The sequence below is a fragment of the Leptopilina heterotoma genome, unplaced genomic scaffold (genome assembly GCF_015476425.1).
Source record: "Leptopilina heterotoma isolate Lh14 unplaced genomic scaffold, ASM1547642v1 Lhet_1, whole genome shotgun sequence".
Lineage (NCBI taxonomy): Eukaryota > Metazoa > Arthropoda > Insecta > Hymenoptera > Figitidae > Leptopilina > Leptopilina heterotoma.
This window is the reverse complement of record NW_025110812.1, coordinates 887,275-905,174: the sequence shown is the minus strand read 5'-3', so window position 1 is coordinate 905,174 and position 17,900 is coordinate 887,275. Positions and strand designations below refer to the sequence as shown.

The following is a 17,900-nucleotide window of genomic DNA, read 5'->3' as shown; positions in this document are numbered from 1 at the left end:
TTTTCAAAGAGAAAGAAAAAAAAAACACGACTCTACCACTTACTTTCAACCCATTCAAGCGGGGAGTGTGTCCGTCTTTTTAGGAACGAATGAAAATACAATGAACAGTTCGTGACCGAGACGACCAACCTTTTATCGAGAACCCTTCTCTCCTGCGGTTTGCTGACTCTAATGACGAAAAGTGTTTTTTTATATTTCAGTTTGAGACCTGAAAAGGGGAAAAAATCGTTGGCTAATCAAAAAGGGAGGGAAAAAAAATGTTTTACCGATCGAGGTAATTGAAAATTACCTTAGAAATTCAGATTATTACCAACAGAGCACTCGGTCGGTAATTGGGATTAAGTAAAAGCCTAAGTGCTCGATCGGTAAATGAAAGTACCGATTTACATTAAAAAAACAAACGCGATTCAAGAAATATTCTAAAAAAAAAATAAAAAGAAACTTCATGACACAAAAATATAAATATTATAAATAAATATTACATATTAAACGAAAACTCGAAACAATTGTTGTAATAACGTGCATTTCCGCAGGGGAGCAACCAAAGCTGACGGAAGTGCCATTCCGGCTGGGTACATATAAGACATAAAATTTCCTCGGATATAAACATAAAACAAATTGCGCTCCCTGAATCGCACTGGTGGAACTTGATTGTCCACACAATAATTTATCCAGCATTCTGTTATAAATTATAATATAAAACCCACGATTCCATTTCACCCCTCACCCCCTCCTTTCTCTACTTCTATATATATGTATATAGTGACCGGGCCACAACTTTCATTTCCGAACAGGCACCCACCTCGTGTTTAATTAGAGGGAACAACGAATTTAATATTTCCCGCCTGACATGTCATTCATTCAGTTTATTTACACTCTTTCATTCTTCTCCCCCACACCTCCCCCTTAACCCTTCGACCAATAAATTGATCCCAATATTTTCTGTATGAATTTGATTGCCAATTTTCTATTAATTCATTCCGCTATTCTTTTATAATTAAAAATGAGGTCCCGTGTAGAAATCACCATGCTATGCCTAAAATGATTATTGGCCCTAGCTTGGACCTAACTTGGCAACCCCTTTTTATATATCCTGGGCTGGTCCTAACTTGGTACTAGCTAGGAGATCCAGTTATGACTTAGAAAAATTTTTAGGAAAATAAAGTGTCAAAATTGATACATGAAAAACATGTAAAAATTGATAAATATTCTCAATTAATATTTATAAAATTAATATAAAATAAAATTTATATAAATAAATTAATAAATTATAAATTTAATAAATTATATAAAATAAAATTTATAAAATTGATAATCATATTTGTTTAAACAATTTATTGTTTGACATAAATCAGAAAATTATACAAATACTATAAAATAAAGTTAATTTATTAATTTATTAATTCAGCAATTGTTTAAACAAATAATTGTTATTTACTAACTTTTTACACAATCAACCTAGAAACTAGCAGTTTTTTCTAATTTTGCAATAAGTAAATACTCAGATTAGTTAATTGCAAAACTTTAAAAGACTACAAGTGTCTAGATGCTTTATTGTCTTAAGAATTAATAAATAACAACAATTTTTTGTTTAAACAAATGCTGAATTGTTAAAATTATAAATTATCTTCATATTTCACTACTCAAGTGTAATAATCGCGAAGTTAGATAAAAACTGCAAATTTTTAAGTAATTTGTTACAAAAGTTAATATAACAGCAAAATTTATTTATTTATTTAAACAGATACAGACTGCAATATAATTATCATTAGTAAAATATATTTCTAATTTCGTTCGCTGATTTTAAGTTTCGTTTAAGTTGGTGCTAAACACTAAGAGATATTGCAATTCGAATGTGGGCTGACCCACCCAGGTCCAACCCAGGACCTACCTGGGCTTCCTAGTTTCATTAGCAAAAATTTCTAAGTCCAAGTCTAAAAAAATTTTTGCAACAAAAAATTAATGCTTAAAATAATTTAGAATAATGAAAAACGTGTTTTTAACATAAATTTTTTTGACATTTTTTTAAAAAGTGGATCACCCGCTTAATTAATGAGGAAAAATTTCCAAGTCCAAAAGATGAATATTTTTTTCAGACCAAGAAATTAATGTTAAAAATGATTGAGAACAATGAAAAACCTGTTTTTAACGAAAATGTATAGATATTTTTTTTCTTGATATAATATAAAAATATTAATTTTTGAATTTTTATATTTGGATATTATTTTATTATTATTGTTGTTGTTAAACTATTTTTTTTATTTATTATTGTGTATTAGTGTCAATAATTACTATATTGAATCATCAAAAGCAAGTCCACAAGTCACTGACAATAAAAATTTTGATCTCAACTAGTTTCATTAGCATAGTGGTTAGGGCGTTAGTCTCGTAGTCCGTAGGTCGTAGGTTCGATTCCCGCGTGCGTTAGATTTTATTTACTTCTTAGGTTTGCGTTTATTCCGATTTTTCTGCATTGTATTCGTATAAGTATGCAATTTAATGATTATATATACTGTAAAATAATTTAATTAACAAATTTCTAATTTTTTTATAATTTTTAATGTATATATTAGAGGAATATATATTAATCTCTACATATACTAACATTATTTATGAATTCGCTTTTGGTCATCACTTAATTGAAAAAAATTATAAATTATTAAAACTAATACTTATTATTAATAATTTAGGTTATTTCTTTAACAAATATTATTAACTAATTAAAATTATAATGAAATAGAAAATACTGTCTGAGATGGTCCTTTCTAGGTCCTAAAATGGACCCATAAACTGGTCCTAACTAGGCTCCCAAGTTAGGACCAGGCTAGAATCGCATCACCACCCATTGTTGGTCCAACCTACACTGCCAACCTAGGACCAAGCTATTAACAGGGCAAAATAGGTAGGACCTGGCTAGGACCAATTTTCATTTTCCACACGGGGTTAAAAAAGTGAAGTTTTAAATCGATTTTTATTGTTAAAATATTATTATTATTAAACATTTTGTTTTTGTGATAATATCACCACTAAGTTTAGAGTATTTCTTTTATTTAATTGACAAGAAAATGATGCTTGTTGTCGTTTTTTTAATAACTTTCGTTTAGATTCGATATCGAAAGGCAAGGTAGGTTTCTTCCTCAGGTGGTAAATTTAAAAAGAGCGCGTACATTTAAAATCGAATAGAAAAAAAGTAGTTTTCTTTTGTTAATGGCATGATTAAAATAATTTTACAAAGAATTTTCTTTTTTGAATTTCAAGTATAAAATTTTGTAAAAATAAATTTCGAGTCAATTTTACATTTCTTTTTTTTTGGCAATAAATTTTAAACAATTTGAAAAGCGGGTCTCTCTTTAAATAAGTTTAAATCTTTACACAGTAAAGTGGTGTTTACTTCTTCAAAACGATTTTTTCCTCTCGTTAGAGGTACGAAAACTCTATTTCTCTCTCTTTCTTTGTCTCTTTCCTTATTTATTTCTATCTCTCTTTCTCTGATCTCGAAACGATTCACAGCCGAGAGATTTCAAAGTGCGGAGGACTCGAGTGAAATATCTACAGAGGAGAAGGAGGGAGGGGGGAGTAGAAGAAGAGAAAGAAGAAGAAGCAGTGGAAGGTTGGTGGAAGTGAAAATTCCTCAAGGGTGGAAAGAGCTTCAAGGCTATCCAAAAGGAAAAGACTCTTACTCTTTTTCCTCTTCTTCACGAATGTCGGTATATAACTATACAAGAAAAAGTATTTTTCTCGTGTGTACAATATGGAACGATTTTCGTCCATTTCTCTTTTTCTCTCTCTTTCTTCACTATTTCCTTCTCATTCTTCACTCCTTTCCTCTCTTTCTTCACTCCTTTCCTCTCTTTCTTCACTATTTCCCTCTCTTTCTTCACCTCTTTCCCATCTTTCTTCACTCTTTCTTCACTATTTCCCTCTCTTTCTTCACTCTTTCCCTCTCTTTCTTCACTCTTTCCCTCTCTTTCTTCACTTATTCTTTCGTTCTCTCTTTATCTACTCCCGATTTTGATAGGATGTTCGACTCTTTTTCTCTCGATTTTGATAAGATGTTCGCCGACTCTTTGCCGGAAGTCTATCGAATTATTGAACTGACTGGAAAAACTGTCCGAGAAGTATCTGCAGATGGCGCGCGACTTCCGTTTGAAGGAGAAGGGGACAGAAAAAAAAGAAAAGAATATCACCACCATATCAAGGGGGGAAAAGGGAAGAGAGAGTGAGAGAGATATGAAAAAAGGCAATATCATAAAGTATAGGAAAATTATTTATAAGTTTCTCCCTTTCCCCCCTCTCAACCCTTACTCACCCACCACGGTTGACATATAGACGCAGGTTATCAGAAACCTATTAAAAGTTCTCGCTTAGCAAGAAATAACCTTTTTCGACCCAATGCGCTCCTATAAATAGATAAATAAACCCCCTTTCACCCTGCTTTTCTTTTTACCCCCCCCCCAAAAAAAAACCATATTTTAATTTCAAATTTTTTTTTCAATATTCAATTCCTTTTCTATTTATATAATATTTGCTGTTAAATATTTTTCTTCTGAAATATTCCAATAGAATTAAGGATTCCAGGTTAAAAATGATTGAAAATTTAATTAAAAATAATGGAATAAAAAATATTAGTAATATAGTAATCAAATTGTTAATGAATAATGACTATAAAAAAATTAAAAAATATAATAATAATAAATATTAATAATAATATAATAATAATAAAAGATAATAATAATAATAATAATAATAATAGCAATAGTAATAAGAGTTTAAAAATTGAGTGAATGTAATGGGCTTGAAAATGCACTTTAAGATAAATATATAAGCACTTTTACTCTCTATCGAGTGCTGCCGTCTTGTGAGCATTTCAAAGCACTGACACAGAGTGTTAAACCTCGCGGTGAGGCATTCTGGTTCCAGAATTGCGGAGATAATTGAAATAATCCCACATTCCAAGAACATTGAATGAAGTAATTTCATAATTAAAAAATATGTAGTTATTATTTTTTTAATTAGATTCTCTAACGCCGACAAAATACTATAAATTATTCATTTAGACGTGCCGATAAAAAAAATTACAAAAAAACGCACACCATTAAAATAATTATAAGTTTTAATCTTATATATAAATATAGAAAAAAATATTTTTATCTCTTGATATTAATCTACTAATGCGATTAATACTATTATTAATATTATAATCATAATCATACTAAAATTATTATTATAACTTTAATAATTCAATAAAAGTAAAGTAAAAGTAAGTAAAAAGTAAAGTAAATGTAAAAAAAAGTAAAGTAAAAGTAAAAAAAGTAAAGTAAAAGTAAAAAAATAGTAAAGTAAAAAGAGTAAAAATTTAAAAATGCAAATATTAATAAATTATAGAAATTGAAGATAAATGGACGATTTTTTTTTGACATTTATCTAATTGGAACTCTATTGGATGAAATTATTTTTGGATCTAGAAATTATTTTATTTCTATTTTAGAAAATGAAGAAACTTGTAAATCTTCGTCTTTCGCGTGTCATAATAATATACTCGTCGATGATGTATATATACACGGGGATTATTACCCTCGTGTGCTAATTTGTCGCCTGTCTAAATTTCTCAAACAAAAAAAAAAGTTATTTCTGACACTGGTACTATATATAGAAAAAGTAAAAAAAAAAAATAATAATCTGGAAAATGAGAATAAAAATTTTTTTTTCCCTCCCAAAAATATGATGTTAAGTATCATGCGCGTTGATATGAATATCCATTTTCAGATTATAATTTTTCATCTCTGGCATATATGGAAAAAATCCCCTACAGTATTGAAGAATTATATATATTTTATATTTTATGATCGAAAGAGAAAAATATTAAAATATTATTTTGACAAATGAATTATTCTATAAATTTATTTTTAAATTTTAACTTCTGGAGCATTTCTAACAGAAATTTTATTTTTAAAAATTTCAGGATGTTTGGTCTCTATTTCTCTACTTTTCCAATATCATCAAAAATTAAATTTTCCGTACATATAGTAAATTAAAGTTTCAAAATATAAATTTTAAATTTCAATCGGATTTAAAAATTATTCAGAAGAAAAGAACTAAAAAAAAAGTAAACCGAAGAATATCTGAAATTGATAAACTATTATTGTAAAAGTAGCCTAAATTTTAAGACCTTAAAGATTGAAGAAAAAAATCCCTGATGAAAATGGAAAATAGAAAAACAAAAGTGAAATTGAAAGAAGAAAATAATTTACCCCCATGATTTGAAGGGTAATTTCTCATATCATCATTGAGCTTGAAATTTCAACTTCGCATGGGAATGTTTTTCTTGAATCGAAAAATTGGTGTCGCAACGGAGGCGGAAACGAGATGTCCTGTGGGAATTGCAAGCCTTTAAAACGGATTTACGACAGACGGGATTCTAGATCGTTTATAGGGTGGACTTCAGGAATCGTTTTATCGCTCGTTAAGCGCATCTCTGTCGACCGCCTACGCGAGTTTACAACAAAAAAAAAAGAAAGGAAAAAAATATAAAAAAAACATCTTTAACTGAAACAGTTACACGGTCGTTGCATGTGGACAGAAAGCATCACTCGGTGACACATCTGTCAGGGCAGATTTCTTTCGCGTCGAAATGATTGTTTTGCTACTTCTCTCGATAATCTCTTTCTCTCTCTTTTTCTACTTTGCAACAAAAAAAGAAAAAAAAATTTTTTTTTTATCCAAGTTTATTTCCCATGCGATGAAAATGGTCTTTTCTTTGGAAAAAAAAAATTATTTCTTTTTCACGGAAAAACAATTTTCGTAAATGGAGAGGAAAAATTTTTGTTGTTATTTTTAGATCAAAGTAATTAAGAATTAATAATAATAATTGAAAATTAATAACGAATAATAACTAATGATAATTAATAACAGTTAATAACTAATTATACCTATTACTATTATTTATTTATTATTATTATTTATTAATTTTATTTTTATTTAATTTTAAATTATTATCAGAATTATATAATTTTGGATCAAAAATGTAGAAATTTATAAAAATATTACAAATTATTAAGATTATTATTTATTTATTATTATCAAATAATTTTATTTTTATTTAATTTTAAATCATTATCAGAATTATATAACTTTGGATCAAAAATGTAGAAATTTATAAAAATATTACAAATTATTAGGTAATTAATAACAATTAGTAACAAATAATAATTAATAACAATTTATATCTAATAATTAATAAATAACAAAACAGAAAAAAGTAATGCTAATACTGACTGATTTTAGTTTATAAATATTTTAATTTTTGATCGAAAAAAATTTCATTTATTACAAAATAGCGTGCGACGTTTTTTGGTCGATTACTACTATCACTATTTCGTAAATATTTTTTTTATTTTTCTTTTAAAAAAATGGGCTCCAGATATAACATAATATTTTTTTTTCAAAATACTATCACTATTTATGTCGAAATTATTTTCTCACTAGTTTAGGTCGAAAAAAAGTAGGCTCCGTCTATGGAAAAATAGTGTTTGCTTAAAACTGTCACTATTAAGATAGTAAACTATCGTTAAAATCATATTTAAATACTATTTCATCAAAAAATTACTTTTAAAAAACGTATAACAAAATACTTTTCGTAAACTATTTAAAGTATACTTTTTTCCGTAAAGTACAATCACTGTTTGGATCGTAAATATTGTTTAATTTTTCCGCTTATAAATTAGGCTCCAAATATATAACGAAATAGATTATTGATAACGACTGCTATCATTATTCAGGTCGTTAATATTGTTTATCTTTTCCGGTCAAAATGTGCGGATTTCAGAGAGAAACAAAATCTGAGAGAAGGAAAAGTTGAGAGAGAAAAACTGTTATTTTTTAAATTAAGAATTAACACTGTTTGAGTCTTTAATATTATTTACTTTTTTTCGGGGATCAAACACTATTTTTCGTAAGTTTTCTCAAACGACAAGGAGTAGAAATTACACGCAAGATTTTTCAGGTGAGAATGAATAACCATGGTTAATAAAACTAGACAGGCGACTAATTAATGTCATCGATAAGTTACACTATTTAGACACGAGTGGCGCGATTTTCCTCTTGTCACTGTCGATACTGGGCTAATATTTCCGCGGCAAATATAAATATGCAAAATTTCTTTTTGCATCCAGGAAATTTCAAGATATAAAAAATTTATTTTCTCTCTAATTAAAAGTAAAAAAGAACTCGGCAACTATTTTCTTTTCTTTCTTTTTTTTTTTTTTGTTTTTTGCGATTGTAAGCACATTCTTGATGGTTTAGGGTTTTTAAAAAAAAGAAGAGTATAAACTCGCGTAAAAATCGTTTGCTTTCGCGGTAACTTTTGCGAACTTGAGGACCGAAGAGGGGAAGCAAAATTTTCTTTTTTCTTTTTTTTATTATCGAACGTGCTCTCATCTGCTGATACCGATTTTTTTCACTCTTTTTTTTTCTCCTTTTTCGCCAAGTAACAAAACGCGCGCACATTTTCTCTACCTCTCGCACTCTTCTGAGAACGGAATCGGATCCGGATGTTGAAGCGATTGGATTTCGTCTCTGACCCCGACGCGATAACAAAAGTGTCCCGGGCAAAAAAAGAAAACGAATCTTTTTTTCGAGAATAAATTTTTTTTTCCTCCTTTCTTCACCGCAGATTGTCACTGAAAATTTTGCTAAACACTTTTTGAAAAGGGAAATTTTTTTGTCGCCACGTTTTTAAAAGTCGGATTTCTACTCATCTGCTTTTCACTTTCTTTTTGCGCAAAATCAAAAAATTCCGTTTCGAGAAAATAAAAATTCAAATTTTCACTTTTTAAATCTCTATGCGAGTGTTGAAGTCGATGTTTATATGATATAAAAAGAGGGTCAACTTGATTTCTTATTATATTCGACAAAGTGAAATCGAAATTCACAGATTTATATTTTGCACTCGCACAGCTGCCGTGAATCAAGGCCGAACCTCTAATTAGTCAAAAAATAAGTCTCGAAAATAAATTTCTTTTTGCTTAATTGACTTTATTTTTTGAAAATAAAGTGGGGGTAAAATAAAATAATTTTTATCATTTTCGCATTAAATTTAAAATTTTAGTAACCTTTGCGAATTTTCGGCAAATTTTACCTAAAATTGTTAGGTTCGAAGTAAATTTTTGAGTTTGGGGAGGGGGGATAAAATAATTTTTGCTATTTTTTTTAGTAAAACCGTAAACTTGTAAAGTTGCAAAACAGTGGAAATGAGGTTAATTTTTAGAAAACTTAGATTTTGCTTTCTAAATAGTAAAAGTTACTCTATATTTGAAAAAAGAACTTTAAAAGTAACTTTCTAACCAAAAATTCAAACTCCAAAGAAGAAATGAAAAAAAAGTTTCAAAAAATCCAAAAAAAAAATTTTTTTGCATTTTTTTTTCTTTTTCATTTCTTCTTGGAATAGAGATTTTTTTGAATGATTCCTACTTTCATTTTAAGAAAATAAGGCAATCCCCTTTTAGGGCATAAGATTTTGTCACTAAAACACAAGAACGAAACTGGATACTTTGAGAAAAGCAGTCGAGGGTTGTCGAAAGATGGTTGAGAAGAAGCCGAGGGCGAGGAATTTGATCTAAAATCTGAAACCCGGGAATATAACTCACTTTCCTCGTAAAATGTGAACGAGTTGAGGAGAAAAAGTTAAGGGGAAAGGGGGGAAGGTGGTATAGAAAAAAAGCACCACATAAATTTTCCACTGCATTTTCACCATGTCAAAAATAGTGTCCCGGAATTTTGATTCAGTTGACATTTCCATCATTTATAATAAAAATTAGAAATTTTTAAAAAAATTCCCCTTTTTGTATATTTTTTCTTCTTTTATTTATTGTCGAATTTTCAAATTTAGACAATTTTAGAAATTTCAGTCCCAGGAGTATTTTTATTTTTAATTTACGGATTAGAGATAGAAAAAAGATTTTCAAAAAACGGTTAATTTTTCTTTCTCTTTCTTTATTTTTGTTGGAGGGCCTTTTTATAAAAATGTAATCTCCCACAGAGTGCGGTGAAGAAAAATGAAGTGGATTTTTGGAGAAAAATTCCAAGAAAAGGCAACTTGTCATCATAGGATTTTTTTCCTTTCTTTTTCCGTAGGCGTAGGACAATCCTTCAAGAGAGAAAAAGAAGAAATCTTAAGGGCGGCGTATGGTTTACACGTGGGTTACGTCCCATAGTCACACAGCGTGATCTCATTTCGAGAAATCTTAATCCCATCCGGTTATTTTTTTTTTTTTTTAACTTTTTTCAAACTTTGATATTTTGCTAATTTTTCCCATTTTTGAAAAAGAATAAAATACTCCAAATTTTACTCGTACCTTAAAAATTCGGGTGACAGGTTGTCGTTTCGCTACGAGCGCATTTTGAAAAAAATTTTTTCACAAATTTTTCTCTCCCTTTCACAAAAACAAGAAAACACTTCACTTGTGCAATTGCACAGAACACATGGATACACTTTTTTTTTTTGGAGCGAATTTTTAAAATCACTCTCTCCTCGATTTCATTGGATTTGAAAAACACTTTTTCCCACGAGATCACTTTTAATTTTTCTTTTCGTGTGTTCACAAAATCTCAAAATCGAGATAATAAATATCCTACTGGCACTGTGGTAGGGAACATTTTCTTTTACTCCGTAAAACGAAAATAATAACGGAAGCAAAACAAAAAAAAAAATAAACACTTTTTTACGGATTTGTTTTATTTTAGAAAAATATGAGATTTTAGATTCACACACAAGCACAGAAAAAAAAAATTGTGACTTTTTTTTTTGGAAATTTAAATGGGAAAATAAATCCTATTGTATAGTGGAAACGACGCTCGTTTAGCAGCGGCGCACGGCACACTGTTGCTCGAGGTTTTTGCTCGTCAGTTCAATCCCCTCCGGTAGTGAGAACCCCACCGCCAACACTGTCCTCCCCACTACTGTGAGAATTTCCCCCACCACTTTCTCGGCGAGTCTTCTAGCCTCAACCCTCCCCACCACCATCCCCTATGACAATCAGCGCCAGTCGGTTAGGGTGCGTGGAGCGCACGCTGCTGTTGCTCCTGCTGTCCCTTTCCTCCCGAAAAAATGAACTTTATAGAATTTCTCAGAATGTATTTGTGAAACTCGAAAAAAAAACTTTTTCGACCTGAACATTTCTTCTAACTTATCCAAGAGGACTTTAGGATCGAAAATTTATAAATACTATCGTATTATTAAATAATATTTATGTAGTATTTATATATTTTATTTTTTTTATATTTTATTTATTATTTTTAATAATGCTACCATTTATATATATTTACATTTTTTTTTTTATTTTTATAGCATTTACTATAATATTAGAAAAAACAATCACAATAAGTCTAAAAAGCATCTTACTATACCTTAATTATGATACATAGTTTTAAAAAGAAACTTACTATTTATTATTTACACAGCTATATTTAATTAATAGTTCACTACATTAAAATAGTTTCCCTTTACTTTTAATTTTAGAGAAAACAGAAAAATTTTCTCTTTGATGCAAAAAGGAATTTTGCATATTTAAATTTGCCGCGGAAACATTAGACCAGTATCGATAGTGACAAGAGGAAACTCGCGCCACTAGTGTCTAAATAATGTAACTTATCGATGACATTAATTAGTCGCCTGTCTAGTTTTATTAACCATGGTTATTCATTCTCACCTGAAAAATCTTGCGAGTAATTTCTCGTCCTTGTCGTTTGAGAAAATCCACGAAAAATAATGTTTGGTCCCCGAAAAAAGTAAGTAATATTAAATACTCAAAGAGTGTTAATTCTTAATTAAAAAAAGAACAGTTATTTTTCTCTCAATTTTTCCTTCTCTCAGATTTCGTTTCTCTCTAAAATCCGCACATTTTGACCGGAAATGTTAAACAATATTAACGACCTGAATAATGATAGTAGTCGTTATCAATAATCTATATTTCGTAATATATTTGGAGCCTATAATTAATGAGCGGAAAAATTAAACAATATTAACGATCCAAATAGTGATTATACTTTACGGAAAAAAGTATACTTTAAATAGTTTACCAAAAGTATTCTGTTATACGTTTAAAATTAATTTCTTGATCAAATAGTATTTAAATAATATTTTAACGATAGTTTACCATCTTAATTGTGACAGATTTAAGCAAACACTATTTTTCCATAGACGGAGCCTACCTTTTTTCAACCAAAACTAGTGAGAAAATAATTTCGACATAAATAGTGATAGTATTTTGAAAGAAAAATATTATGTTATATCTGGAGCCCATTTTTTGACCAGAAAAATAAAAAAATATATTTACGAAATATAGTGATAGTTGTAATCGACCAAAACAGTCAAACGCTTTTTTGTTATAAATGAAACTTTTTTTCAATCAAAAATTAAAATATTTATAAACTAAAATCAGTCAGTATTAGCATTTCTTTTTTGTTATTTATTAATTATTAGATATCAATTGTTATTAATTATTATTTGTTACTAATTGTTATTAATAATTAATAAATTATTAATAAATTGTAATATTTTTATAAATTTCTACATTTTTGATCCAAAATTATATAATTCTGATAATAATTTAAAATTAAATAAAAATAAAATTAATTAATAATAATAAATAAATAATAATAATAATAATTTGTAATATTTTGATAAATTTCTACATTTTTGATCCAAAATTATATAATTCTGATAATAATTGAAAATTAAATAAAAATAAAATTAATAAATAATAATAAATAAATAATAGTAATAGGTATAATTAGTTATTAGTGACAGTTTTAAGCAAACACTATTTTTCCATAGACGGAGCCTACTTTTTTTTGACCAAAACTAGTGAGACAATAATTTCGACATAAATAGTGATAGTATTTAAAAAAAAATATTATGTTATATCTGGAGCCCATTTTTTGACCAGAAAAATTTTTTAAAATATTTTTGTAATAGTGATAGTATAGTAATCGTCCAAAAAGTCGATCATCGCTATTTCGTTGTATAGGGTAGTTGCACCAATGAAAGAATTGACACCAGTAAAAGAACAAATTGATTATTTATTACGATATTTCACAAATTCTAACTTTTAGCACTATAAGAAAAATATTTTTTAGTTTCTTATTTCTTCAGAATATATACCTATACTTTGAATTTAGTAAAATTTATTTTGAAATTAATATACAATTTATCAAAAATTCCAAACAATTTTAATTTTTCTTAAAAATAAAAGTTATTTTATATTTGTTACATTTTACGAAAAAAATTTCCAAGTTTAAAGACTCTGAGAAATAATATAAAAAGATTTTTAAGTTTCAAAATAGAAAAATTTTTCCAAAGTTTGCAAAAAGTAAAAAAAAATATTTTCAAGCAAGCCTCCAAAGTTTTTCTTTCTCACAACAAGTTTTACAAGTTTTTCTTAAAAATAAGGGAGAAACGGGAGGAAATCTATGATTTTAGGTGTTTTCGGGGATTTTATCAATTTAAAGGAATAAAAAAGTGGATTAGGTATAAAAAGAAATTTTATTACTTTTTATAATGATTAATTATTATAATTATCCAATTATTTTGATCTAAAAGTAATTTAACAAAAATTTTTCTTGTATTTTGTAAAATACTTCATTAATAATCGGCCACTAACTTCAAATATATAAAAATTTTTTTTATTTCCAAAAAATTATAGAAATAAAATTAAAAAGTTTGAATGTAAAAAAAAAATTTTCTTATTTCCGAAAAATTATAGAAATAAAATTAAAAAGTTTGAATGTAAAGAAAAATTTTTTAATATAAATTTTGCAAAAACCACAAAAAAAATAAAAATACATAATATTATGATAAGACAAAAATGCAGGTAATGATAAAAAAGACAAATTAAATTTACACTTTCTGAATAAATTGAATTCAGTTGCATGCTACTGTTTGTGTAATGAACAGCAGGGGAGGAAGTAGCGAGAGAGGGGGGGGGGAGTTGAGATAGGGTGGAGGGGGGAGATCGTAACAAACAAGAGGGAAAGTGAGAGTATTAGAGGCGTCCTTATTTCTAGTGTGAGTTAACTGACTGGCTAGTAAAGTAGTGAAGAAAGGTAGTGGGGAATGAGATTGTGGGAGGGAAGAGCAACGGTGCGTAACTTTTCGGGGCTTAAACGCAGGCAGCTAGTGTGTGACACCCCAGACAATAATCGTTCCTTCGCCACCGTAATGTGCTGCCCTCTAGTCGCTCAAAATCCCCTCTCTTCACTTTAGTAGTAATATTATGTTTTCACTGCACGCATATAGTTCGCACGCTTGGCTCGCGAACGCAGCATCCCAACTAAATATACACCTATATCTATATATACTATATATGTGTATATATACAGATATAAAAGAGAGAGAATCAGAGGAGATTGCATCGTCAAGATCGTTGATCTACGAGTGTCGTCGAGAAGGCCGATTAGCATGGCATTTTAAATACGAGTCTCTCAGAGACCCCCGACTTTAATAAAAGCGACTCTCTTTCTCACTCCTTTTTTTCTCTCATTTTCTGTCTTTCTCTCTCTCTGTACCATTTTATAAATATTTCCGGTGCCGACGATACATTACGTTTAGAGATGTCGAGAAATTTTTTTTCCTCGTTTCTTCAATTTTTTTTTACATAGAGGGACGTCAGTCAAGTTTTCGGGAGAATGAAAGGGACCGAAATGAGAAGTGACTGGTTGTTTGTTTTATCTGTTCATAATATGTTTGACAGAATTTCCCTCGAAAAAAGAGAAAGAGGAAAAAAAAAGTTTGTAATTTTATAGATTATGTATGATCTCTGAGGATGAAAAAAAAAATTAAACCCTATGCTTCACTTTTCAATCCAGATGTCACTTTTTGATTTGTTTGTTTTTCTTATGTCTATATTAAGACAGTTTCTTTTCATTTTATGTTTTGTTATTATTAAACCACACGCAGTTTAGGTCAAGGAGGTTAATGTATATCCTTAAAAATAAGGTCAAAATTCATAGTCCGCAGGTTAACAAGTTAATGTAAGACTTTAAAATTTATTCAAATTGATGTTATAAGTATAACATCAATTTGGATAAATTTTAATGCGTTAATACAGTTAATTTAAGAAAGAATTTAAATTTTTTTAGGTCAAAGGGTTAATATAACCTAAAAAATTGTTAGACTTATAACCTTTATGTTATAATAAGTATAACATCAATTTGGATAAATTTTAAAGCGTTAATACACACGGAAAAAAGAGTTTGGCCATAAGAAACAAAACTACGGTTACGTCAACTGAACTGGTAGGTTGACTATGGACTGACCGAATGCACAGTTTACAGTAACCGAACTCACTTGGTTAGTAGAGTTCGGTTCCTTTAAACAGTATGTTGGGTTAGCAGTATTGTGTGTCGTTAGATTATACCAACCAAACGGTTTGTTTAAAGAAACCAAAATTCTTGAATATTATTTGAGGGGTGGGGGGTGATAATTAAGAGTGGTTTATGAATAAAATTAAAAATTGTTAAAATTTAAAATGATAATTTATTACAACTTTTTAAATATACTTTCAAATGTGAAAGTCAACAATTTATATTCTTTCTGAACTTACATTTCTAAATCTCTTTATTTATAAATTACATATATTACTCAAACTAAACACCGAAGACCAACATATTTTTTACCATTGCTTAATACTACTTTTATTGCGGGAAATGGACTTAACAAGTTATTAATTAAACAACACTGCCACTGCAAATCGTATTCTATTTCATAAGCTCCCATATTTGAGTCAAAACCAAGATTTGATAATTTTAAACAAATGAAACATACTTCATTTGCATTGGAATTAAATAAAATTTTCTTAATAATTCCAAATGTTGGTAGGATACCATTATCGCATAAATCTAAAATTATACACATTTCTTCTCTATACGTTATACCATTAAATGTAACCCACTTTACACTTACGCACGCATTATTTATGAAAGAGCCAGGTAAAGTATTTGAAAAATATTGATAACCTTCTAATAACATTATATTGTAAAGAATTTGACAGCGCCCAGACATAAGATCGGTTTTTAAACCTTCTTCAGATAGAAATCGGTAACATAATTGTAATTGTTGTTTAAGAGCAAGTGTATGTGTTACATTTTTTCTTGATCTTGTAGCCGATGCACTGTCTTTAACTTCTTTGTGCTTCCCTTCATTACGTATAGTACTAAGAAAAGAGAGTGGTCCAGATTCAATTAAAATTTTAAAGTAATGATTTAAAATATGCATTTTTGGTTTTAGTGAACCAAATTGCTTTTGATAAAGGTAATTATGTTCTTTTATCAATTCTTGAAATTGTAGCACACGATTTCTTGGAAAAATTCTGCAAGATATAAATTCAATTAATCGACGCAATACAAGATAATATTTCCAAACATCATTGTCGAAAGGTACATAATCACCAACTAAAAAATGAAAACATAAAACGAATGTTCTCATTTCGTTGCCAGACATACGAAATTGAAGATTTTTTAAATTGTCTACTGTTATAATGCAGGGTTTATTTGAGAATCCGTTTACTTGATAGTTAAATCCTAATATTCGCTCATTTAAAAAATCAAGATCGAAAATTTTTTGCTTTAAAATAAAATACTGACATATAAGCGGCATTGCATAAGAACTGATTCCTTCATCAAAATCGTGTAGGGTACAAACAGCAAAATTCTTATAAGGATGAAAGTGATCTACATCAAGCCAAATGGATTTTTCTTTAACACCAGAAACGTCAAAACCATTATTAATATCTCTTTCATAATCTACTGGATTTCTTAAAAAATTACATTGCTCAGAAATATCTTTTGCACAATTACTTTTATGTCTTGTACAAAAGCGACAAAAATAATTGGCACTGAAGCTTCCAGAAAACCCTAATACTTCATTTAACCCTTTATTATCTCCCAAAATTAAACCAAGAAGAAAATATACTCGTTGAATACCGGATGCAGTATTAATTAATATCCCTTCTCGTGCAAGAAAATTCAACTCTTCTACAATAATTTTAAAGATATGGTAATTCCCATTTGGTAATTGTCTGTCTCGTGAATAATATAAACCAATTAAAAAAATGTTTTCCAATCGAGAATAAAATTCTGGGGGTAAGAATGGCATTGAAAGATATACTGATCCAACTTCACTAACTCCTGTGTGCGATCCTAAGGGATTATTAATTTCAAAATCATCTATGCCTAAAAATATAGGCAGAACTATTTTATTTTCTAATTCATAAATAGCCGATTTTTCTTTCCATAAATTTCCCTGAATAAAATTGCATATCTCTGTTTCTGAGCGTTTTAATTCGTTCATATATTTTGAAATTATTTCAAAATTTCCCGGAAGTTCTAGAAATTTTTTCAAGATTAATCGCATAGGAATATGTTTTGCAATGCAATCTACTGATTCTCGAACAATTCTACCATTTTTAAATTTATATTCAATTCTTTCTCCTACTTTATAATCAACTGCAGAAATAAGATGACCGGATTTCTCAAAATATTTTAGTCTTAAGTACTCTGAAGAAAGAGAAGAGAATGAATTATCAAATTCATCTATTAATTTATGTATTTCATTTTTTTCGTTTTCTTGAAGAGTTGAATTGTTTAACACTATTTCGCATTTCTTTCGAAATTGTTGAAGAGAACTACTCATAAAATCACCAACATTATCAACCATTAATTGTACCAGACTTCGAGGAAAAGATGGTCGACTATAAAATTTCGCTAACAACTTAGAAGCTTCATGTGTCAAAAATTGAGGAAATAACTGTTGATTTTCATTCTCAACTGGATCATTAACTATATCAATTTCATTGTCAATGGGTTCTGGTTGCTCATGATTGACATTTTGAATATCATTAACAGGG

At 28.7% G+C, this 17,900-nt stretch overlaps 1 protein-coding gene across 2 annotated transcripts in view; it reads right to left on the bottom strand.

Annotated features, from left to right (window-relative positions):
- Nucleotides 1-17,900, bottom strand: part of LOC122497567 — a 422,553-nt gene that overhangs the window by 56,492 nt on the left and 348,161 nt on the right. Inside the window, exon 1 of one of the 2 annotated variants that reach the window (XM_043604781.1) lies at nt 10,353-11,052. The exons of the other annotated variant lie outside the window; for it this stretch is intronic. The gene's annotated coding sequence lies outside the window, so the exon portion shown is untranslated. Of the gene's footprint in view, nt 1-10,352; nt 11,053-17,900 lie in introns of those variants that run through there. 2 annotated transcript variants of the gene reach the window in all.